Source organism: Eumetopias jubatus, unplaced genomic scaffold (genome assembly GCF_037043125.1).
Source record: "Eumetopias jubatus isolate StellerSeaLion01/CBP00866 unplaced genomic scaffold, mEumJub1_p1.0 scaffold_10, whole genome shotgun sequence".
In the NCBI taxonomy this organism is placed as follows: Eukaryota; Metazoa; Chordata; class Mammalia; order Carnivora; family Otariidae; genus Eumetopias; species Eumetopias jubatus.
In genome coordinates, this window is record NW_028274816.1 from 8,500,696 (window position 1) to 8,525,209 (window position 24,514).

Below are 24,514 nucleotides of genomic sequence, written 5' to 3' on the forward strand. Positions count from 1 at the left end.
AGCAAAACAATTATTGTAGAGCCATGGAATGTTACAGCTGAAAGGGAATTTATGGACTATCTATTAATACTGTTCTCTTACTTTACCATCAGGGAAACTGAGGCTGAGGGAGGGAGCCTGAATCCCCCAAGGCCAGACTACGAGAGCGAGCGAGTGTGGTTTAGAACACTGGAGGGGGGGATCTGAAGGTGGGCATTTTTATTGGTGTTATTTTCCAGTTTTCTAAAAAGCACTCTAGCATTTAACTTTAATGTCTGTGATCTTGAATGGTGGCGAGGGTATTGGAGATTGAAGGCAAGTGTTAAGAGTCTATATATAGGACAGACTGAGACAGGAGTGCCCTCAGCGGCTCAGAATTTCTCTCTCGTTGAATCAATTTTTATTTTATATGTGTATCAGTCAGCTCAGGCTGCTGTAACAAAACTCCACAGGCTGGATGGCTTAACCAACAGAAATTTATTTTTGCACAATTCTGGAGGATGGAAGTCCAAGATCAAGGTGCCATCAGGGTTGGTTTCCGGTGAGACCTCACTCCCTGGTTTGTAGAAGGTAGCCTTCTCACTGTGTCCTCACGTGGCCTTCCTTTGTGAGTGTGCACAGAGAGGCAGAGGGAGGGAGGGATCTGGCGTCTCTTCTTACGAGGACACCAGTCCTATCGGAGCAGGGCCCCACCTTTATGACCTCAACTAACCTTGATTACCTCTCTAAATTTCCTGTCTCCAAACACAGTGACATTGGCCATTAGGGCCTTCAACGTATGAATTTGGGGGGACATAGTTCAGTCCATAACAATACATTGAACACTATTTTAAGGAGGGGCTCAGGAATGAGTGAAGAGGTTGGACATCAGGACCTTTGTGGTTGTAATCGATCTCTCCTATTGTCCCAAGCTCTGGCCCCAACCTGTACACCTCACTGTAGTGGGACACCCAAAATTTCAATTCTTGCCTTGATATCTTTGATTTTCCCTGGGCCCCAAAGGTCTAAGTTCCCCTGCTCTCCCCAGATATGCATCCGGCCCAATGAGAAAGGACCCTACCACGCTGATTGTTCTATCCGTCAGACCAGCTGCACTCCACCTGGTCCTCAACCTACTGGGTTTCATTTCCCTGCTAGCCTGTGAAATTACTCAAACAGGCTGATCATATCCTCCTGCAGGAACCAAGGGACACTTCAACGCCTTGTTACCACAAACCTTGTCTCCCATAGCCTCTGATGCTTCATTCTACTTCTCAGTACACCCCTGTGTGGCCCTCCATGGCATGTGATGTGTTCCTTCCCCAGGCTGTGAGTGTATATACAACTAACAAAATACTGTCCATCTTACCTGTCCAGCATTGAGTGTTGTTAGAGCAAGGGCTCCCTCCTTTACCGATGGTATGAATATGAGGTAATCAGAATATGCGCCTAAAAACACCAAAGCCCTTCAGTTAACAGGATCCTGTCTCTTTGGAATGCTCTAGTTGCTCTAGCCTGCCCCACCACGGTCCATCTCACCCCATTTCTTGTAAGGGGCTTTCCAACATTTTCCTCTTGATCATACAGTTTTCAACATGAGACTCTAGGTAAACACAGTTTTCTCCATCTCCTGACATTTTCAGTGATGTTTCATCTGCTCTTATTGATTGGCACTCTGGGAAGCTTCCTTTAATTGGCTCTGTGTGTGTGTGTGAGTTTGTATCTTAAGAGAAAAGAAGCAGGATATCAAGGAAAAAAAAGCGCATAGCAGCAGCTAGGCTGTTGTAATCTAGCAACTAATACATTGAGGATAAGAGAGGCAGTCTGGTCTCTGGAAGGAAATTTTAAACCATGGATATAAAGTTAGTATTCTGTAAGATCTGCTTTGTAAAAAAACCTAATTTTATACTTCTATCTCCAAAAATAACTGTACTTTTTTTTAAAAAAATCACATTATCTATATCCAAATTGTCTACTCCTCTACAGGTAATCTCAATTTTAAAAAACAAGTTATATATTTTTTTAAGATTTTATTTATGTATTTGGGAGAGAGAGGGTGTGAGTGTGGGGAGGAGCAGAGGGGGAAGGAGAGGGACAAGCAGACTCTGAGCTGAACACGGAACCCTATGCAGGGCTTGATCCTAGGACCCTAAGATCATGACCTGAGCTGAAACCAAGAGTCGATTGCCCAACCGACTGAGCCACCCAAGTGTCCCTAAAAAACAGGTTTTATTTTAAAGTTTCATGCATAAGTTAATTTAGGAGTGGCCTTAGAAAGCATTTGCCTCACATTATCAGTGTTAGAAATTTTAAGTTCACACATGAGACCTCCTTAACCAAATTACTTCATAGCTGGAAAAGATTATCTGCCATGAACCATAGTAGAAAATAATACTTTTAGAATATTTTAAATCAAACATACCATTAAAACGATGTCACCTAAAATGTGGCTCTCTTATCTAGGCCTCAATTTTCCTACTTGAAAAAAATGTGGATTAAGCAATGTCATAGGTCTCTCTCCGCTTGACTAAATGTAAGATTATTGGATATAAAATACATTTTGTAAGATCTTAACTTCAAACTCAACAAGACATAATGAACACGTTTATTTCTTCTTTCTCCCGGTATTTCATAAAATGACAGTAAAATAATCAACTAAGAAAATATTATAACAAAGAGAATAGAAAGAAGGCCATCAGTAGCTGAGAGATTTTAACACACAAAGCATGAGAGAAAGAGACAAAGTGGAGATAGTATTTCAATCAAAGGAAACTAGGTGGGAGAAAATCATCAAAAAATTATATGGAGCTAAAGACAGAGATAAATCTTCAACAAAGGCCCATCCAGTGAAAAAAGACTCACACTCACAAACATCGTTGTGAAATTTTAGATCAGTAGGGGTCCTAAGACAAAAGATCCTAAAAATAAAATAAAAATCCTAAAAGCTTCTGTATATATAGGAAAAAAATACTAGATTACCCACAAAAAATCCAAGTTTGATGACATCTAACGTTTTATAACTGACTATGGATGTGAGAGGACAATGGAGCAATATATTCAAAGTTCAGAGAAAATTTTATATCTAGCCAAACAATCATTTCAATGAAGTAACAAAATAATATTTTTAAACATTTAGGGAACATTCAGAAAGTTTATCACAAATGTGTCCATTCTGAGTAAGGAGCTAGTACCAGGAATTAGTACCAGGAATTAGTACCAGGATATCAGCTGTGCAGAAGGCCTAGAAATCATTTGGTTAAAATCAAGTCATTAGGATCCAAGAAGAAAGTCAGTAGAAAAAGAATGGAGTAGATCTGTGAAATAGATAGACATAGTAAGAAACTAAGACAAATTACGATACAGTGAAGAGTTAAATATACATTAAATGCACTGCTTACATTTGGTCAAGATGAAAAGAGCCTAAGATATTGTTTAATCCACAGTTTTTAGATACGAAATTTGAGGCCTGGATGGGAGAGCCGCTTTTGGGATGTCACACTGTTCTAATGTTTTCTAATGTTCTGTTTTATTTTGAATTTTTTAAAAAATATTCTTTCCTACTATGGTTCAGGGCAAATATTCTTTTATTCTTTTCCAGCCGTATAACCAAAGGGGTCTCTTGGGTCTAATGTGTGAACTCAAACATGATGTCTAACACTGCATTGTGCGGGGAATGCTTTTTAAGGCAACCACCCCAAATAAAAGTAACTCAAAAATCAAATAACAAAGAAACAAAAACAGCATCAGTCAGCAGCAACAAACAGCAACCGAATCGAATCAAACCAGAAGGTAGGCATGTGGAGCTTCGAATGTGGTGTGCCATTGTGCAAGTGATAATGATACCAGTAACAAAAATTCATTTGCCTTTGATGCAAAGCCATTCTCTATTGAGTGGCAAAAAGTCACAACACTAAAACCCTAGAAAAGGAGATATAATTCAGATACCCTTCCTTGTTCTTCAGAGAGCAATAGTGACATAGTTACATCACTGAACAAAATGTTTCTGGCTTGAGAGTCAAGCCATAGCCAAATCTTGAAAGATTAACTATGACTAACAAAATATCCTAATAGTATAACTCAGAGATTTGAGAGAAGTTGTCCAAAGTTGCTGGCAAAAGGGATACAGATTTAAGTATATTATTTGATACTGCAGTGATAGAACTTTCAAATACTGGATAAAAAAGAGGTTAAGGGGTGCTACACATGAGCTAAATTTGCATTTCTATGGCAAAGACTCAGTTGGTGGATAATACCCAGAGTTGACTCACCAAGAAAGAGTGCTTATAGCATAGTCTTCAGTTGTAGAGGTGAAAAGAGTACTAATACAGAAATATTAAAATTTGCTCTTTGAGGAGTGGAATGGTGGGTGGAACGGGGGAGGGGCAGAGGACTCTTTCTTGTTATTACAAATTTCCATCTATTATTGTGTGCTGGGGTGCCGTTGCTATTAGTCCACATGCCTATGTACATGTGTGCATACTGTGTGCATACACACACACACACGTATATATATTATCTTTCATGCTAAGGCATAGCACATAGAATTTCTGTGAATATTATACAAGAGTTTCTTCATATTCCTAATTTCTCTTACCAATATTACTTTCCTTTTCTTTGGGCAGGTATGTCACTTGAACTCTAATCTGTAAGATTCCACTTGATTTGCCCATTTCCTTTTGTATAAATTGCATATGCTTCTCTCCCTCCCTCTCAAGTCTTACAGACTTTCCTCTTGGTTCTGGAAACCACCAAAGTCATTTGCTTTGGGGTCTTTACATTTGCTTTTCCTTGTTCCGTGGGAGACTCTCTCCTCAGGCCTTGTTTTTTTTTTTTTTTAAGATTTTATTACTCATTTGAGAATGAGAGAGAGATAGCGAGAGAGAGCATGAGTCGGGGGAGGAGATAGGGAGAGGGAGAAGCAGTCTCCACGCTGAGGAGGGAGCCCAATGCAGGGCTCCATCCCAGGACCTGGGATTATGACCTGAGCCAAAGGCAGATGCTTAACCGACTGAACCACCCAGGCGCCCCTCTCCTCAGGCCTTCTTTAGATATGTCTCTCCATATCACTCAGGTCTCTGCTCAAGATTACCTCTTCAGGAGGCCTTTCCCTATATCTCTTGTTAGACAGAACTCTCTTTGTTCACTCTTTAAGAAACTTTTTCTGTGAACTGTATCATACTCATATGCAAGAGTGTGTCCACAATCCATATATGCTTTGAATAATAATTACAAAATCAAAATGGAATGAATCCAGTGCATCTCAAATCCAGCTGATGGTTAAGACATTACTGCACCTTGGCAGCCCTGATTGGTCTCTAACCAATGGAAAAATCCAAATGCTCACCCATAGCAGAGTGAATAAAGTGTGGTATCATCTGATAATATAATATTTTCTTCCCCTCTTTCTTCCTCAGATTTAGCCATACTGATGAATTTCATGTTAATAATGACCATGCTTTCTTTGTAGTTTTTTTTCCCTTTATTACCGCTGTATAGGTATTCTTTTTTTATATTTTTTATTGTTATGTTAATCACCATACATTACATCATTAGTTCTTGATGTAGGGTTCCATGATTCATTGTTTGTGCATAACACCCAGTGCTCCACGCAGAATGTGCCCTCTTTAATACCCATCACCAGGCTGACCTAACCCCCCACCCTCCTCCCCTCTAGAACCCTCAGTTTGTTTTTCAGAGTCCATTGTCTCTCATGGTTCATCTCCCCCTCCGACTTACTCCCCTTCATTCTTCCCCTCCTGCTATCTTCTTCTTCTTTTTTTCTTAACATATATTGCATTATTTGTTTCAGAAGTACAAATCTGTGATTCAACAGTCTTGCACAATTCACAGCGCTCACCATAGCACATACCCTCCCCAATGTCTATCACCCAGCCACCCCATCCCTCCCACCCCCCACCACTCCAGAAACCCTCAGTTTGTTTCCTGAGATGAAGAATTCCTCATATCAGTGAGGTCATATGATACATGTCTTTCTCTGATTGACTTATTTCACTCAGCATAGAGCTGTATAGGTATTCTTGAACATTCTTTGTTTGATTTTGCCTATTTTTGAATTTACACAAAGAGAATCATTCTATAGTTGTGATTTCATTCAATATATCTTTGAAAATCATTGATATTGATGTGTGTAGTGGCAGTTTATTGATTTTCATTATGAATATTATTATATTATCAGATGATACCACACTTTATTCACTCTGCTATGGGTGAGCATTTGGATTTTTCCAGATCTTTATCATTGTGAACAATGATCCCATGAATGTCTTTTTTTTTTTTAAAGATTTTATTTATTTGACAGAGAGAGACACAGCGAGAGAGGGAACACAAGCAGGGGGAGTGGGAGAGGGAGAAGCAGGCTTCGCGTGGAGCAGGGAGCCCGATGTGGGGCTCGATCCCAGGACCCTGGGATCATGACCTGAGCCGAAGGCAGACGCTTAACGACTGAGCCACCCAGGCGCGCCCCCATGAATGTCTTTGTACATGCCCTGGCCTTGGAAAGACTTTCTCCAGGATCGAATCGGTAGCATCAGAGGCCCTGTGCATGATCAACCAAAGTGGCTGCAGCAATTCACATGCCCATTGCTGGTGGATAAGAACTGCTGCCCCTACACTGAGGTTGACACACACCACTGCCAGACATTTTGGGCAGCCCAATGGGTGTGAAAGGTTATTTCACTGTGACTTCTCATCATCTTCCATCCCCCTACTCTGCCCTATTTTTCTTCACAGCATTTTTCACTCCCTAGAATTATATTATATAATTTTTAAAGATTTATTTACTTATTGATTTGTGTGGGGAGTACAAGAAGGGGAAGGGCAGAGGGAGAGGGATAGAGAGAAACTCAAGCAGACTCCCCCGTGAGCACGGAGCCTGAAGACAGGCTCAATCTCATGACCTTGAGATCACGACCTGAGCTGAAACCAAGAGTCAGATGCTCAACCGACTGAGCCACCCAGGTGCCCCTGTATTATATTTATGTAATTTCTGTTTGTTTCCCCCACCAGAATATTAGCTCCATGAGGAAAAGGACCGTTTTGTCTTGTTCACAGCTCTGCTCAACATTGGTTGAATAAATAAATAAGTGTTCTTGCCTTATAAGCTATACGTGGAGTCACTGACTGAAAAACAGAAAAAGTGAGGAAAAAGGAAGTGGAAGGCAGCAGAGATGAAGAAATGGAGTGTGTGTGGGGGGAAGTGTGCATGTGTTTAAAAAAAAAAAAGATGCTGTGGAGTTGGAATTAATGGAACTATGAAGGCAGAGGAGCATATGAATACAGCGTCCCTGCTTGGGAGGGTAGAGGGGAGCATAATTAAAAGGAGCTAGAATGGAAGAGGATGTAAAAAACAATTCCTCGCCCCAGTCGCCAGGTGGCAGGATTGACCCAGGACGGTGTAGTTGCTATGCTGCTTTTAGGCGTGAGGAAAAGTACCAGTCAGTTTCAAATGATTGATGAATGCAAGGTGTAACCCGAAAGGAGTACATTGGTGCCGTTGTAAGTTAGGTGCTTATAATTTTGGAGACTGTGTTGTCTATAGCATCTCTGTTATGGTGACCTAGACATTGAAATGTTAGTTGGTAAAACTATGGATAGAGGTGAATTTCAGCTTAGTTCCTCAGACAAGCAGTGTTCAGTGACTTAATGGTTTAGTCAACACACATACTTATACCTACTATGAAATATGTTCTTACTTCTTCTAACCATAGACTTCATCTCAGAGATATTTAACACACTCTTCTTCAAATCCAGTTTTAAAATGGCAGTTGGTAGTTTTCGAGTTTGGGTTACTTTTGACTGAATTTGATGAAGAGTTGATTATTGTTTGCTTAAGCCATAATCAAATAAATCAGCTGCCCACAGGCTTCAGGAGCAACATGTAGGTAATTAACTTTCCAAAAGTTGAGACCAGTGGCGTGACTTGGCTGACAGGATGAATGAAGGATTCTCTGTGCCAAGTTTAGTACCTAATCAAACTTCACGGGCTTTGAGTGGTGAACAGTGTTCACCAACCCATCAGTGTTCAAGACTATTTACCTTTGATAAAACACCATTTCCTCTTTCTAATGAAGAAAAAACAAATGATGTTTTAAGATTTTTTTTTTGAAGAAAATGAAAGAAGTGAAATGGGCTTTAGATGTTAAATGCTTCTTCTTGAACAACTTAACACATAAATAGGTCCAACAGATAAGTGAAGGGAAGGGAATGGGGGTGGGGGTGGCCATTACAAGAGTTGAGACAACAAGAGTTTAGGAGATTGTCTTGGTGAGTTCAAGGAGTTAACAGTAAGGAGCGTTTTGTTTTTCACACACACAGAAAATAGTAATGCTGAGTTTGACTTTCTCTGGATTGGGTTGGAAAGGCATAGAGAATGCCAAAGGAATTTTGATTCACCTTATCTCGGAATCCAGGCATTTTGAATTGGTTGGGAGAAGATGAGCTTCTACAGTCCATTGAGGATTGAGCTCATCTCACTTGGAGATCACAATCTTTGATTTCTGTCCATAAAGGGAGGAAATGGACCCTCGAAGAAGTTTCATGCTTTCAATTATCCACTCCTTTTCCTGTGCCCTGAGGTCCTGGGGTAGTTTAGGAGCATTTTTAAAAGCGTACCCTTTCTCTCTTTTCCTCGTGGGTCTCTAAAAAAACCACAATGATTTCAGATCCAACCTACATCTTGTTCATCCAAATCACTAATCTCAACAGAGATTTATCAACAGGAGAAATTCTTTATGACTAGAAGTGCTTTCCTAATTCATATGTAGTACACCTCTGATCCCAAGGGGCTCGAAAAGTGCAGTAATTACCCAGAAATGCGTTGCTCAGAGTGTTTTATTGCAGTTACAAAATGAAATGTGTACATAAAAATTAGGAGAACCGTTAGATGCAATGTATTAACTAGGTATTATGGGCATCCTGGCTGTGGCTATGACATCATCCCAAGCCAATCAGAAGTCTCCTAGCAACCTGCTTCTAACTACAATTCATAACCAGGTCGTATTTCAGGGCCTGTTTCTTTCACAGAAATTGTTCATAAAACAAAATAAAGGCCTATAATGTACATGAAATTTATCTGATCTGACTGTTTACATTTCACCTCACTCTCCAGAGCTTTTCTTTCTTCTCCAAAACAGGAAATTCTCTTTGAAGGAAAAGGGAAGATATTATTAAAAATAGGAAATTCTTTTGAAACTCTATCCTAGGATAATACTACAATCTGGGCGTTTGATGAATTTATGGGAGAGATTATTTCCAGAGCAAACTGTAACGTTACTGGAGCTGAAGAATATGCATTATTACTGTTATTATATGCATTATGATTCGATTGCCATAATATGCATTATAAAAATTGCTTGCTCCTCATATGATTTTGCAAAATAAAATACCAGTATCTGAATTATTTGTTTTCTGGCCATGAAATAAATTATTTAATTTGTATCTATGACAAATGTGATCCAAAAGGGTAGGAAAAAAAAAAAAAACCTACGTTTCAGAAAATGGAAACAGTATGAGTTGTAGACAAAAAAAAAAAAAACAAGTTATTTTTCTCACAATATTGATTTCCATCGTTCATTCATGACATAACTACCCCCCAAGAACTGCCAAGATCTCAATGATGCCTTTTCCTCATTATTACCTGTTAGTTAGAGGGGTTTTTTTGTTTGTTTGTTTTCCAAAAAGGACTTTTTATTTGCTTTGAATTTTTAAAAAGCTTTCCATTGAAGTAAATACGCACACAAGAAAGTGTACATATTATAAGTATAAAATCTCTGAATGTCTTAAAAGGTTCCAATTTTTCTGTTCTTCCCTAAATCCAAATATCCAAATTTGACTTGAAATAACTAGTTTAGTTTCATTTTAACAAACCAAAATAGCACTGCAGTCTCAGAAGACTGTGATATTTTCAAACATTCATTTCTTATAATATCCCCTTTGGCTTTCACATTGGAATAGGACTAAGGTAGAAAAAGCTAGTTGCCTAACACATATCTATTCTTTTCCTTTTCCTTATTAACAGCCACTTGATTTTCAGCTCACCTCAAAAATACAACTTTCCCAGACTTCCTTGTAGCTAAGTGTGGCCATGTGACTCAGTTCTGGCCAATGAGCTGTAGAAGTGTGGCAGAAATTTCCAGAAAGGTTCCTTAAAATCAGACTTCATCACCAAAGAGGAGCCAAAGTAGCCACCCCACCAGCCCTGGCTAGCTTGCACAAATTACATTAGAGAGAAAGAAACTTCTACAATTGAATATGCTGCTACTTGCGGTTTTCCTTCCACAGACAGCCAAACTTGATCCAGAAGTTTCCTGGAGGTATCTCCAAGAAGTCATCACCTCTGAGCTAGATGGAAATTTAATAGCCATTTTTAAGTCCCGTACTACTTATAAGAGGTATTTTCCATACATTATCTCATTTAATCCTCCCAACAACGCCCTGAGATAAATATAATTGTCCCCATTTTACAGAAGAGGAAGCTGAAAGAGTCAGAAAAGGAAAAGAATATCCTCCAAACCGTAGGCTACACATGTAACATGACTGGGTTCAATCCAGGTCTGTCTGTGCACTTAACTGCTACATTATGCAGACCCTCATCCCACATGAAGGCATGAGGTCCCACTGGGCCTTGAAATTCTGCAGAAGAACAATTGACAGGAAGGGCCAGTCCTCAAGCACTTACCGCGTTGTATATAAGACTCTGTTTATAACAACCTGGGGATTAACAATGCACAGAGAGAAAAGCTTTGGCTAAACTGATAGGTTTAGGACAGAGTTAATGAGTGGGGAGGAACGTGGTGGTGTCTGGAATGCCCATCACAGCCTCTTCTCTTCTTGGGGGAGAATCAGGAAACTTCTTGCTCTGCATTCCAGCAAACTTCTTTTCTGTGATGCCTTTTATTAATTTTGACTAAAATCAGGCCAATAAAGATAAAGGTAAACACTTTATTGGCTTGCCCTAGACAATAGAGGAAAATAGAGGATTCTATTTTCTAACTCTACGTAATATTTGATTTTTCAACAGCAACTGATGAGATCCATATTTAGAAGTAAATGTGGGTTGTCCACAGAGGTGGGGTTGTGGGGTGCGCGGTAACGTGAGTATCTTTGACAGGTGGAATATTTTGGGCAAAGTAGAATCTTTCTGTTCATCCGTCTGTACCAAACCTGGCTATGTTTTAAGGGTTTCTGTTGGTTTATATTGCTTCATGCTTTGCATTAATGAGTTCTTGGCTGAACCAGCTCCCTCCAGCTTGTAACTATTCCTTTTTCTACTAGCATCTGTGAAAGTACCCAAGATGCTGCGTAAGTTAGAGAGTTGATTTCAAGTGTCTAACACAGTGTTGACAGGGAATAGGGACATGTTGACTGACTGACTAAGAAACAGAGTGGTTATGCACTCACAGGAGAGGTGGATAGCCCTGGTCTGTTTCCTGACTCCTGGCACATACGGGATGTAGGACCCTGCTTGAGTCACTGGACCTCAGCAAACCTCTTCTGTAAAACGGATACGATACCAATAGATCCCTGAAGAACTGGTGAGAGAATTCAATGATGCATAGAATGTGTGCATAGAACGTAGACCCAGTACATCCTGCCTTCCATTTTATTGGCCCTTGTTCCAGGGAAACCTGCCAGCAGGGGGCACTGTGGAAACACCCACCTTCTCTAGAAAACCTTGAATTCTGATTTTAAGTCAGTTGTTGGAAATCCTTGACCTATTCTGTTTTCTCCTTCCCCCACCTTTCCCTTCTCCTTCTTCTAAAAGACATGACGGAGAAAGCATTCTGTACAAACCTTGCGATGAAAATGCAAACAACTCCTCCCTAGCCAGGACGGGTCAGTCGGCCAGTGTCCTCAAGGGGCAGATGCAGTGGCCAGAAGGCACCAGCCTGTACCAGGATGCTTAAAGTTTTTCCCTGAGCCCAAATGAGACCTAATTTCTCTATTTATATGACTCTCTCTCTCTGGCACCGTAAGCAGAGACTGACTTATTCACCTCTGTATCTCTACTACCTAGCCTAGCACTGCGACCCAAGCAGCTACTCAGTAAGTATCTACTTAAGAAATGAATGGAAAAAAATGAGTGAAACAAACCATCCCATTTGTCCAAGAACTCACGTTACCCCCTTTCATTTCTGCCCCCTCCCCTAATCAGTAGGAACTACAAAAGGGAATGGAGATGTTTTCACTAAAATAAAACCAGTGTTTCACTGGGCCATAACAGAAGCTTCAGGGTCCCGACTTAGATTATTATGAAACCTTCCTAGTGAAGTGGAGAAGAAAACTTAATTAGAGAATAAGATGAGGGGGGTAAGTAAAGGGGCGGCTCCCACTGCCCGCTTGTCCCACGGGGCAAGGGGCTGGTCCGTGGACAGGGTGCCGCTGAGCTGGCCCAGAGGAACCCCTTGGACGCAGGAAAGGCCTCTTGACTTGTAAGGTGGGTGCTGTCAACTTGGAGCTCCTCATCTCCTGCATCCCAAAGCAGAAGGAATTTCAGTGTCTTTGTCCTATCCAATCGCATTATATGTAGCCTCCATTGGAATAAAAACCCATTATCGATAACCATTGGTCTCGGGGATGATACGCTGCCTGGCTTCGTGCTAAAGGGCTGGATGGAAAAAAATGCAAGCCCAGCCCCCACGTTTCCTTGAAGTTGTGTTAAGATCCTCTTCAGTCTACTCTGCTTGGTGTGTAATAAAAGAAAAATGTCCTTAGGATTTTTTTTTTTTTTTTTTTAAAGAAGAAGCTGTCTGGGGCTTCTGGAGCTCGTTTTGTCTCCACAACCTCCTCTCTGACTTCCGAATGGTCTTTACTACTGTGTGTCCCCCAGCCCAGACCACCATGGCATAGGTTGCCATTAATATGTCATTTCCCTTTCCTGTTATCACAATATAAAGGACCTTGGCGTTGACCTTTCTATCAAAACATCCTTTGTTTAGAATGAAAAGCTATTCACTGTTAGAGTCTTATCTATAGGGTTTAGCCAGAGGATCAAATCCAAAGAGCAGAATTCGTTTACTTTGTATTAAATGAGCTCAGTTAAGAAGTCTCAATTTTGGCAGAAAGGTGCATTAATCACAAGGAAAAGAACAGATCTCGCTTTTCACAGCTTCTGGTTTACTTTCAATACAGTCACACAGTGAGGCTTTTGTTCCTGAAAAGTAGCACTGTATTTAAATACAGTAAATATAACAAAATTGCCTTCTTAAAATTACACAAGAGTTCCTCCAGCTCAGGATGCCCATAATGACCTCAGTGTTGCACGAATAACTTTACGGCTTCAAAAAGGCTCTAAATTAGTTTGGACAGATGGGTTTTATCCCGAGGAAATCAATGAGTTTTTGTGAGTCTGACTTAATTTTTATGCAGCTAGCACTTTGAGATGAAATTAAAATATGTATGAAAAACATATTAAAGTTTCCCTTGGGTCTACGGTTGTTTGTACATTTACAAGGTGTTAAAGAGATGATTTAAAAACTAACTCTATAAGGGATCAATGCAAGCAGACCATGATTTATGGTCTTTCATGACATTTTTGACACTTGAGGCCTAATGTCTTGTGCGTGTTGAACCGCTAATTATCTTTTAATTCATAAGGGCTTCGTGGTATTTTATAAGTGTAATATAATATATAGGGCTGGATCACATAGAAAAGCTCAGAGAACAACATGCTTTACACGTTTGGTTGAGTGGGTAACACGTGTAAGCAACTTTGGGCCGAACCTGGCTGAAAACACTTCTTCATGATGCTGTAAAACTGAATCGTTGCTTTTACCTGCCCAGCTCTAGAAAAATCACAGATTTATTTTTTTAAGGTATACACAGGGTTAAGGCCTTAGTGGATTAGAAATCATATTTCTAATACAAGCCAAGTAATTACACCGTGCCTGGAAGACAGTAGGTGCCCAGTAAACATTGACTGAATGAATAAATAATTGAATGGTAACTGAATCGGAAGTGTATTTAAAGATTTATTTATTTGAAAGAGAGAGAGAAGAGCACTAGTAGGGGGAGGGCAGAGGGAAAGGGACAGAGACAATCTCATGCAGACTCCCCGCTGAGTGGGGAGCCTGGCACGGGGCTCGATCTCATGACCCTGAGATCATGACCTGAGCCGAAATCCAGAGTTGGACACTTCCCCAACTAAGCCACCCAGGCGCCCCGCCCTGGAAGTGTATTTAATACCGGTTTCTCTCTTTCCTTCCAAATCAGATTATACAACAAGTTTCATTTAGCAACACAATAAATATTTACCAAACATGCCCCGTGCACCGGGCAGTTTTCTAGGCACTGGGGGAACGTGAAAGGAATGGTCCAGCTGACAGAGAGCTCACAGCCTGACAGGTGAAACACCATGTCACAATAATGCCACCCGAGAAGAGGGATCAATGAGGGTGAAGTAAAATTGTAACTGAGATTTGAAGGCAGAGAGACGGCATAAGTAATATTTTTATTCCTACTTTATACTGGAGGAAACAGAGCCACAAAGACATGATATAGCTTTGTCTGAAACTCTGCAGCTTGGATGGTGACGGTCCTACCTAGGCGTTGGAGAGCTGGCTACTTAAACAACAATATCAGGGGGGAAAAACTGTAACTGGGAAGACTGTGAGCACACAATGCTTAAGGGTTACTCCTGCCTCGTGTACAAAGACGAGTCCCTAAAATCATTGCCTGGTTGTTGGTCCCTCCCCCTGAAATGACTGGGAAATTCATATATACTCGAGGAATGTAAATTTGGGTCTGCTAAGAATGCTCTAATTAGCCTCCCTCACTAGGGCAGGGGTCATTCAGGGCATGGGCCCCATGAAGAGGAGAGGAGGCCCCTGCTAAATACATTTTGGGTCATCCTCCACCATTCCTGCCTTACAGCAGGAACGGTAAGGTAAGGACTGATGTCAAATCCATATTACAGATGATGAAACTGAGTCACAGAGTTGAGTGGCTGCTGTTGATTACAAAGCCGATAAGAGGCTGAGGCAGGCAGAATGGCTGCAAGCCCACATTCTTACCACCACCCGGTACCTATTTGAAAGTCTTCTGAGCACAGCTTGGGAAGACTGTGTGGGGGCCAAGAGCAGCCTGGCGTCCTGGTTTCAGAAAGCAAAAGCCTGGTAGGGAAGTAAGACAAGTGCCTAACTAGGCAGAGCACAGAATGGATGGTCCTGAGTGTCAGGAGATGGGGAACGTATCCAGACGGGGGCAAGTGAAAGAGTCACACAGGATATGGATTTATGGAGCCATGTATCAGGAAGGTGTTTGGGTGACAATCCTAGGAAATCCAACCATCAGAGACTTCGATTTTCCTAATGCAAGAAACTCTGGGGATGCTGCAGACATGCGGATAAAAGCTAGAAGACTATTTAGCCGAAGCAGAGAGTGTGTGGAACAATTCAGTGGAAATTGACAATAATTATCAATGAATAAGAATCGCTAATAATCTATGAACTTATCTAGGAACATCATCTATTGCACAATTAAGTCCAAGAGTATATTGGGATGGAATCACAGATACCCTTGCCTTGAATGCCTACTTGCTTGCCAAGTAGATCTTAATTCTGTAGATACCAAGAGTGCAATTAACAGTATTTTTGGTTACTTGCTTTACAACTCTATTGAGACAAAATTGATGTCTAACAAATTGCACTATTTAAAATGTACAATTTGCTGAGTATCAACATATGAAGACACCCATGAAATCATCACCACAACCAAGAAAATGAATATTTGCATTGCCCCTAATGTAAACTTTTCTCATGCTCCTTTGTAATCCATTTCTCTTTCCACCCCTGCCTCCAGGCAATCACTGATCTGCTTTTTCATCACTATAGATTATTCTGCATCTCCTAGAGTTTTTAAGATTCACCTAAAGTGCATGAATCAATAGTTATTATTATTATGAGTATTGCTGAATTGTATCACTTTATCTGTTCACCTGTTGATTCCAGTTTCTATTACTAATAAATTGCCATGAACACTCCTCTGAGTCTAAGTCCTTGGGTAGACATATGCCTTCATGGGTGTGTAGTGGAATCTTATTGTGGTTTTAACTTGAAGCTCCTTAAAAACTAAGGATGCTGAGCATCTTTTCATGTGCTTATAGGCCATTCTTCTATTTTATTTTATGACATGTCTGCTTGAGTTTTTACCCATTGTTAAGAAATGGGTTGTTTCTCTTATCACTGAGTTGGATGAGTTCTTTATATATTCTGGATATAAGTCTGTTGTCTGATATATGTGTTGCAAATATCTTCTCCGAGTGGTGGCTTGTCTTCTCTTAACACTGCCTTTTGAAAGCCAAAGTTTGTAATTATTAATCAAATCCATTTTACTAACTTCTTTTTGATTTGTGCTTTTGTGTTCTAGGAAACTCATGTCTACCCCCAGAGTCTCAAAGATTTTCTCCTGGAAGCTTCACAGTTCTAAGTTTTGCATTTAGGTCTACGATCCACTTTGAGTTAATTTTTATGTGTGGTACGTAAGGGTGATGTTCTTCTTTTTTTTTTTTTTTCCCCACCAAATAGATATTCAGTGGACCTGGCATTATTCATTGAAAAGACCTTCCCCTTTTCCATTGAATTGCCCTGGAACTTTTGATGAAAATCGATTGGTCATATATGTGTGGGTCTATTTATGAAATCTCTACTCTGTTTCATTGATCTCGATGTCTATATATTTGTTAATATCAAACTGTCTCGATTAGGGTAGATTTAAAGTAAGTCTTGAAATCGGATAGGGTAAGTCCTCCAAATTGTCTTTAGTTATTCTAGGTTCTTTGTATTTTCATATAAATTTTAAGATCAGCTTGTCTGTCAATTTCTAGTTTAAAAAAACCTACTGGACTTTGATTGGGGTTGTGTTGAATTTATAGACCAACTCAGAGAGAACTGCCATCTTAGTAATAGATGTAATAATCTATGAACTATTTATGAAGGCTCTCTGTCAGTAATATTTATGAATAACATCTATAATAATAATCATCAATGAATAATAATCTCTAATAATCTATGAAGTTACCCAGAAACATAATCTCTCTCTCTAGGTAGGCCTTCTTCCTCTCAGCAACATTTTACAGTTTCTAGTGTAGAAACTTTCATTAGATTTATTCCTAAGTATGCTATATCATAGGCAAATGAAAGCAGTAGATGACACAGGATGTCTGGCAGTGGATGACAGAATGAATTAAAGAAAGGTTTAAGGGCGCCTGGATGGCTCAGTCGTTTGAGCGTCCGACTCTTGGTTTCAGCTCTGGTCGTGGTCTCGGCTTCGGTTGTGGTCTCAGGGTCATGAGATCAAGCTCCAAGTCAGGCTCTGTGCTCAGTGCAAAGTCTGCTTGAGATTCTCTCTCTCCTTCCGCCCCCCCCCCCATAAATAAATAAAATTAAAAAAAAAAAAGAAAGGGTTAAGAGGATGTAACGGTAGTCTGGGTGAGAAGTCTAGCTGAAGAAATAAATCAGGAGGACATCCAATGACAACAACCACTGACCTTTATGAAGACCGTGGTTTTGGAAGGTGATGGCACATAGGAAATGTCACCTTGGAACCACCAGGAGGGTGGAGAGCTGACAGTGTGCAGAACCCTCAGGTGAAAGACAAAGTTCAGAGTATTAAATGTTGCTGACTTCTAAATTCAGCTAGCATCGAAATAAGGCTCCGTGTGGTGCAAACAAGTGGCTTCTGAAATGCCTTGTCCTGCAAGATGCCTTCTAAACAAAAGGTGGCCCTCTTCCCCTTAAGGCTACTGATGGCACAACTCGGGCAGGGTGTCTGATGCTTGAACCAAGGATCTCAGAGCTTCTAGAAGCTTGGACACCACCCAAGCCATCCTTTCCAACTTATGTTTGGAAAATGGAAGGCCTCATGTATGTAGAAAATCTAATTTTGCATCTAAGAATCTGTGTATGTACTACATTGATGTTAATATACAGATTCTTAGATTAATGTATACACATGAATATGCATATTTTAGATGAATATATGTATTAATATGTATACCCTCAGACAACATATGTGTTCATATGCATATTGATACACATTCTTTGATGAATTTATACACTGATATACACATTAGTATACATATTCTTCAGTGGATGTGAGTACATCACTTCAGATCATAATCACGGTGGGCCGAGCCAACTCATGTTTGTGGAGGACAACGGAAACAGGGAAGTAATCCCTAGCGAGGGAAGGAACCAACACTTAGTCAGCTCCTACTGTTTGCCAGGCACTGTACTAACAAGACTCATGATGACATGAGAGAGCTCAACTCTGAATAAGGTGTTTAAAATGGCACCAGCCGGGTAATAGTATCCCCTTTCAACAGATGAGGACCCAGGCTTGGACAAGTTCAATCATTCCCACCAGGCTCTAGCTGATGGTAGAGACAGAGGCAGGTCCTGTGACAAGGAAATCTATGACACACGCGCTCTGCCTTGCTGAACATGAGGGCCGATGAGTACAGCACAGAAAATCACCACTATATATATATATGTATATATATATATAAAATCCCAACGACAAGTTCATTTAGCCAATGTCATGCCTATGGAATTTTTATCTTTATCCACCCCCATGGAAAAAGATGCAAATGAGTAGCATACTTGCATTTATATTTGGTTACTTTCTAGTTAAAGAAAGTCATTAAACTGTTTACTCACATTTATGAGGCCAGGATTTGAATTTTTATGTATTCTAGTTAAATAAGGAGCATTCTCCTAACTCTGCAAGCGCTGTGGTAACGAGACCTGAGCTCACCCACGTGACTGCAGAGCCGGGGCACAGAGCCTTATGCATTCATTTCTGGCCAATTCGGGCAAACTTCTGCTTGGTTGTGTGCCACCAACACACATACAGGAAGCCTCCCTCCTTTACTTAACGCCACAGGCGAGCAAAGCAGGCTGACATGCGCCACGGGTTCCGGCTGGTTGTAAAAAACTGTCATCAGGGTGAAATTAATTGCCCCCCAAACCATGAAAGTAATAGCATCCTTGGTTAGCTATTGTTTAGTGAGTCTCTTTATATATTAGACAACCTGCTAAGCCCTTTACAGATAGAATCTGTAGTTTTTTTTTTTCTTAAGGGAGTCTATTTCCTCTACCCAAAACATTTCCCATCTCCACTGTTTCCCTCAACGCCCCCCTTCCTCAGCTGTTTCTCCCCTCAGGAAGACTTCCCTGACCTCAGGCTAGGATAGATGCTTCCATTCGATTTTCCCATAACTGCTCATGAATTTCCAATTGCAATACTTCCGATCCCAACGCTCAACTCATTTTATCATAATTCATGCCCACCTGTCTTTAATTCCCATTAGACCGTAGGCTCTGTGAGACCAGAGGCTAGATCTGTGTTACTAAATACCTATTTATAACACAAATATTTTTTCACCAATGCCTATTTCGTGTCCCACCCTAGTTACTTGGTCGATGCTTGATATTTGTTAATTGAATACAGCGGAAATGATGATTATCCCCATTTTACGGATGAAGAGACTGTGGCTCAGCAAAGTTAAATCACCTAAGAGCTATTCATTTACGACATGCCAGACACAGAATTGGAAACAAGCATTTCTAAAAGTCTTTTCACCTATACCGCAGTGCCTCAAGAAATGGTCACCCTCTCCTAGGATATGCTCTGGCTCCAGCCCAAATGTCTTCTTAATTATGAATACATATATATTTATAATATTACAAATATTACAATAATACAAAGTTACAATATTAACATATATAGCTAATACATATATTAACTATAAATATATATATTATTAACTTACATATAGTTAATATATTAACTATAAATATATATATTAACTTATATATAGTCAATGTGCATTAATACTATAAATATATATAAACTATAAATATATACGCATTTATAATTTTTTCCCTGAACTTCTTACTTCTCTTTGGTTTTTCTAGGCAGGACCCCAAAGACCTACCTTTTCTTATCCTCATTCTACTGGAAAACAAACATCATTCTATTATTGTCTCCTACTCTCTTCAAGAATCAGAATATTCTAAGTGGTAAGAGATGCTATCCATGTGCCCCACTTCTGGGTTCAGAGTTGAAAATGACTTTCTGAAGCTCACCCAGCTCTTAATAAGAAGGGTAAAACCAGGGCCAAGTGTCTTGGTTCTTAAATGTTACCATCCTACTTAGCGATCAGCTAGTCTGCGCCAAGCTGTAATGAAAGAGTGTGTGTGTGTGTGTGTGTGTGTGTGTGTGTGTGTGTGTGTGTGTGTGTGCGCGCGCGCGCGTTACTGCTCCTTGTTCTAAGAAAAGGAGCAGCCACGGCAGGGATGGGCAGGGGACAGTGAAGCTGACAGTTTTCCTACAAGTATCTATTCCACCAAAGCATGCTCCTTTCCCTCTAGATGGTCCATGCTCCTTGCTTTCATCTCTGTGTTTGCTCATCCCATCTCTACCTTCAGGGCTGCGGTCCTTTGCTCTCTGCCAGCACCGCTTCCAAGCTCTCCTCTGCTCTCTACCATAGAGTCTGTCCTCGATTGTTCCAGCGAGACGGCCTCATTTCCTCACCTGGATTTTCCCTCCACGTGTTTTGAAATCCTGTCCCCCCAGGTCTGCCTGGTGTCCAGATCGAACAAAGGCCATCACCTGGAAGGCCAGAACGCTGGTAGTTCACCTCTGCACCGCCCGCAGGACTGTGCACATCGTAGGATGCCCTCTGTGAACCCAACACGCCTGCCTGCCCGGTGCCACGGAAGACAGCTGCTAGATCTCCCCACATCTGGCAAGCGGATTTTGAAACAGAATTCCCGACAAATTATGGGAGGACAAAAGGATGTTCTGTGCAAGGTGTTTTCACTCTAGGTGCCGGAATCACTCATCCACGCCTTATCCTATTGCTAAAATAAGCCATCAAAGGGACAATCAAACCATAATGCGTGAACTTAAAAGTGGATTGAGAAAAAGAAGTTTCTTTGGGATTCCCTGGTTACTCTTTGGGTGAGGTTTGCATTCGATCGGCATCTTCTTCATTTGATCTATGATTTGGGGATGTCAGTCTATCACTGAAACTGGGAAGTCAGCATTTCCCACAAAGACTGTGGCCTCACTTCTTCTGCATCTGCCATAAGGTCTGTGGCAGAGTCTTGCTGCCAACACCTGTGCTCCAGCACTTCAAGGCAGCAGAAACTCACTGCAGGTTGGAGAGCAGTCACTATGCTACTCAAAGAAAATTGTCTAAGACTCCGAACCAAGACGAAGTCACCCACGGTAGGTGCGAATCCTGACAGGAAAAGAACTCTGGTTTTATAAGGAGGGCACCTTCTCTTACTAGCCAACAAAATATCTCAGATTTTTTTTTTAAGATTTTATTTATTCATCTATTTGAGAGAGAGAGAAGTGGCACAAGGGGGAGGGGCAGAGGGAGCGGGAGAAGCAGGGTCCCCGCTGAGCGGAGCTGGACATGGGGCTTGATCCCAGGACCCTGGGATCGTGACCTGAGCTGAAGGCAGACGCTTAAACCGACTGAGCCACCCAGGCACCCCTGGGATTTATTTAACGCTTGTTTCTGTGGAAATTTTGATACTTTGGTCACTCCTCTCACCAGCCATTCACTCTTCATAAGGTGCGAGACTGGGAACACGGAGGCAGCGGGCAGAACGGAATTGTAAAGATGGGTGATAACCAAGATCAGTTTGCACAGTACCAATCAAACAGAAGAAGAATGGGTTTGTTTCTACGTGGGAAGCCAGCCTTCGCACAATAAACAACACTGTTTTGCCAATTCTCTGTTGCCCACAAAACGCACGTTGGCTTGAAACACAGTGATTCCCATGCCTTCCTGCCAGACTTGGTGGCGCTCAGCCACACTAGCTTTCTTTCAGCTGCTTGAAAATTCCATGCTTCCAGGGTGCCTGGGTGGCTCAGTCGGTTAAGCGTCTGCCTCCGGCTCAGGTCATGATCTCCAGGTCCTGGAATCGAGTCCAGCATCGGGCTCCCTGCTCAGTGGGGAGCCTGCTTCTCCCCCCCTCTCCCTCTGGCACGCCCCCTGCTTGTGCTCTCTCTCAAATGAATGCCTCATTTATCAGATTTCCAGCTCTGTTCAGATGGCATGTAGTTTGGTAAGGAAATCCACCCATAACTATCCCCCTCCAATTGCGCATTGGATTTAACCTAGTTGTTGGAACCTCTACTCTTCCTGCAGAACAGTAACGACGGTTAGATACTCACAGTTACATATTTATCCATAAGATTATTTGATTAATGTCTCTCTCCTCTCTATAAGGTGAACTCTTTGAGGGCATCGACTGGATATATTTTGCTTAAAATTGCTTTGTCCATGTCTAGCACAGCCCCTGGCATATAGTAGGGCCCAATAAATTATCTGTTGAATGAGCCTTTGAATCGTTGCAGAAACTGTCAGTTATGTGAAGGACCTCTTCACGAATCAACTGGTGAATCCAGTCCTAAAACCTTCGTAGAGAAGTGGAGGCATTGAACCCCAAATCACCAGCTCCTGTGCAAATTCACACCCCAGCTCTGGATTTCCCCAGAATCCCCAAATCCAGCTTGGTGTGTGTTCAGCCTCTCTCATTTCCTTCAGTGAGTTTAAACCAGAGCGTGCTCTGTGGCTTAATTTCCTCTTTTAAAAGCAGGTACTATAACAAAATAGTAAGAGCCATGGCTGAATTCTAGAATAGCACACACTTGCCAGCCCCATCCTTGGAAGGCTAGCCACAGACATGGGGAGATTATTAACACAATAAACCATAATTCTGCAAATTTGTACTCAGGGACCTTTTTATTGCCTGGTTGGGGACTATTTAATCTATGGCTTGACTCCTTGGTTACTGGATTACTTGGTTACTAAGTAACCAGGTAATTGACACATGAACCACAAGGATTTACAAAAGATGCTGTATCCAATATTAATTTTTATGAACTTAGTAAAAACTCCAGTTACATATTTAGAGTTTTAAATGAAGTTTATGGCATTTTAATATCCACATTCCATATCATAACCAATTTCCTAACAGGTTTAGGTTTTCTCGTAATACTGGCTCTGAGAAAGCTTTCTGGAATTTTTGTCTTTATTGATCATTTTTTTATAACTCTCCGGTACCACATAACTGATTCTAAAATTAAAATATGTGAAAATGTTTCCACGAAGCACATGCATAGTCTAGGCCTTGTTCTCTTGTGAAATTTTCATCTTTCATCATATGGTGAAAGGGGTTTTAAATTTGGCATTGGAGACCTGTCTTTGAATTCCTTCTTCACTGTTTGCTGTGTGACCTGGCCCTACCATATGATCTCTGGGCTTCTGTCCCCCTACAAGTGGCAATAATTGTTTAATTTTCGGATAAGTGTTGTGGATTAAATGAAATATGTGAAGGAATTGTGTAACCTGTAAAATGTTTTATTAATAATAATACAAAAGTTTTATTATTAATATTATAAATGTTTTATTATTAATAATGTTACCAATGTTTTATTATACAAGGGTTTTACTATTACTAGTAATAATGTGGAAATGTTCTACTATTCTTATTAAAGCATTCTTACATTTTTGTCTTTGATTCCATATGTACCGTGATTCCAATAACAGCCTTGTAACTACTTTAATGTAGATCCCGACCTTTTAAAATATAGTTTTGTTCAAGGTCCTTCTTTCAAATCCTAATTTGGAATCCATTAAGAGTGGGAAGTGCCAGTCTTAATGGTTTTTGACTTCACAAGTTTGACTTCAAACTTGGCTTTGGCCAGTGGATTTTAATCATGTTGCAGAGCATCCCCAAACAAGCCAGGCAGGGAGACACGACTTCACTCTCCTAGGGGCAGCGCAGAGGTGCTGGGCAGTCACTCTGGGATTGCTCCTTTCCCAATACTGGGACAGAACACCTCCGGGACACTGGTCAGAGTGCCCAGTTCTCTAGGGCCTCAGGCTTCCCCTTGCCACTCCATTAGTTTTAAACTAACATAAGGACATCTGTTAGCAGGAATCAGAGGAGGCTTGGGGTTTTAAAGGCGTCAGTTCACCCCAACTCATGTTTCTATCTACAAATTGGATTTTCACTGGCCCCAGTACCCAACTCCATACATATTCCTTCCTGGAAGGAGGTGGAAGTTAAGCAATGGGACTTTTTGGTATCTACAGTAAATAATGCCCTTTCGGAGGGCTCTTTGCCGACACAAGCTGAATAGTTTCTCAGCTCTCTAAGGCAGACTGGAATTTATTAGACCTCTCCATCTCCTGATTCTCGCATGCATTATAAAAAGCAAATGAGAGCTAACATTTTTATGGATTGTACCTCCTTATAAGTGATGTATATTTATTTTGTTTCTTTCTCTTGTAATAATCCCTGAAAGGGGACATCATCTAGATGGAATACCAAGGTTCAGAGAGGTTATGTGGCTGGCCGGAGTTCACAGAGCCCGGTGTGGGCAGAACCAGGGCTTGATGAGGTCCTCATGCCGCTCTTCTTTCTACTCTACCCCTGCGAACTTTGAAATTATGCTCATTGCCTGTGCTGTTAATTTCAACTCAGTATCACACTCCTCCCCGACAAACCCT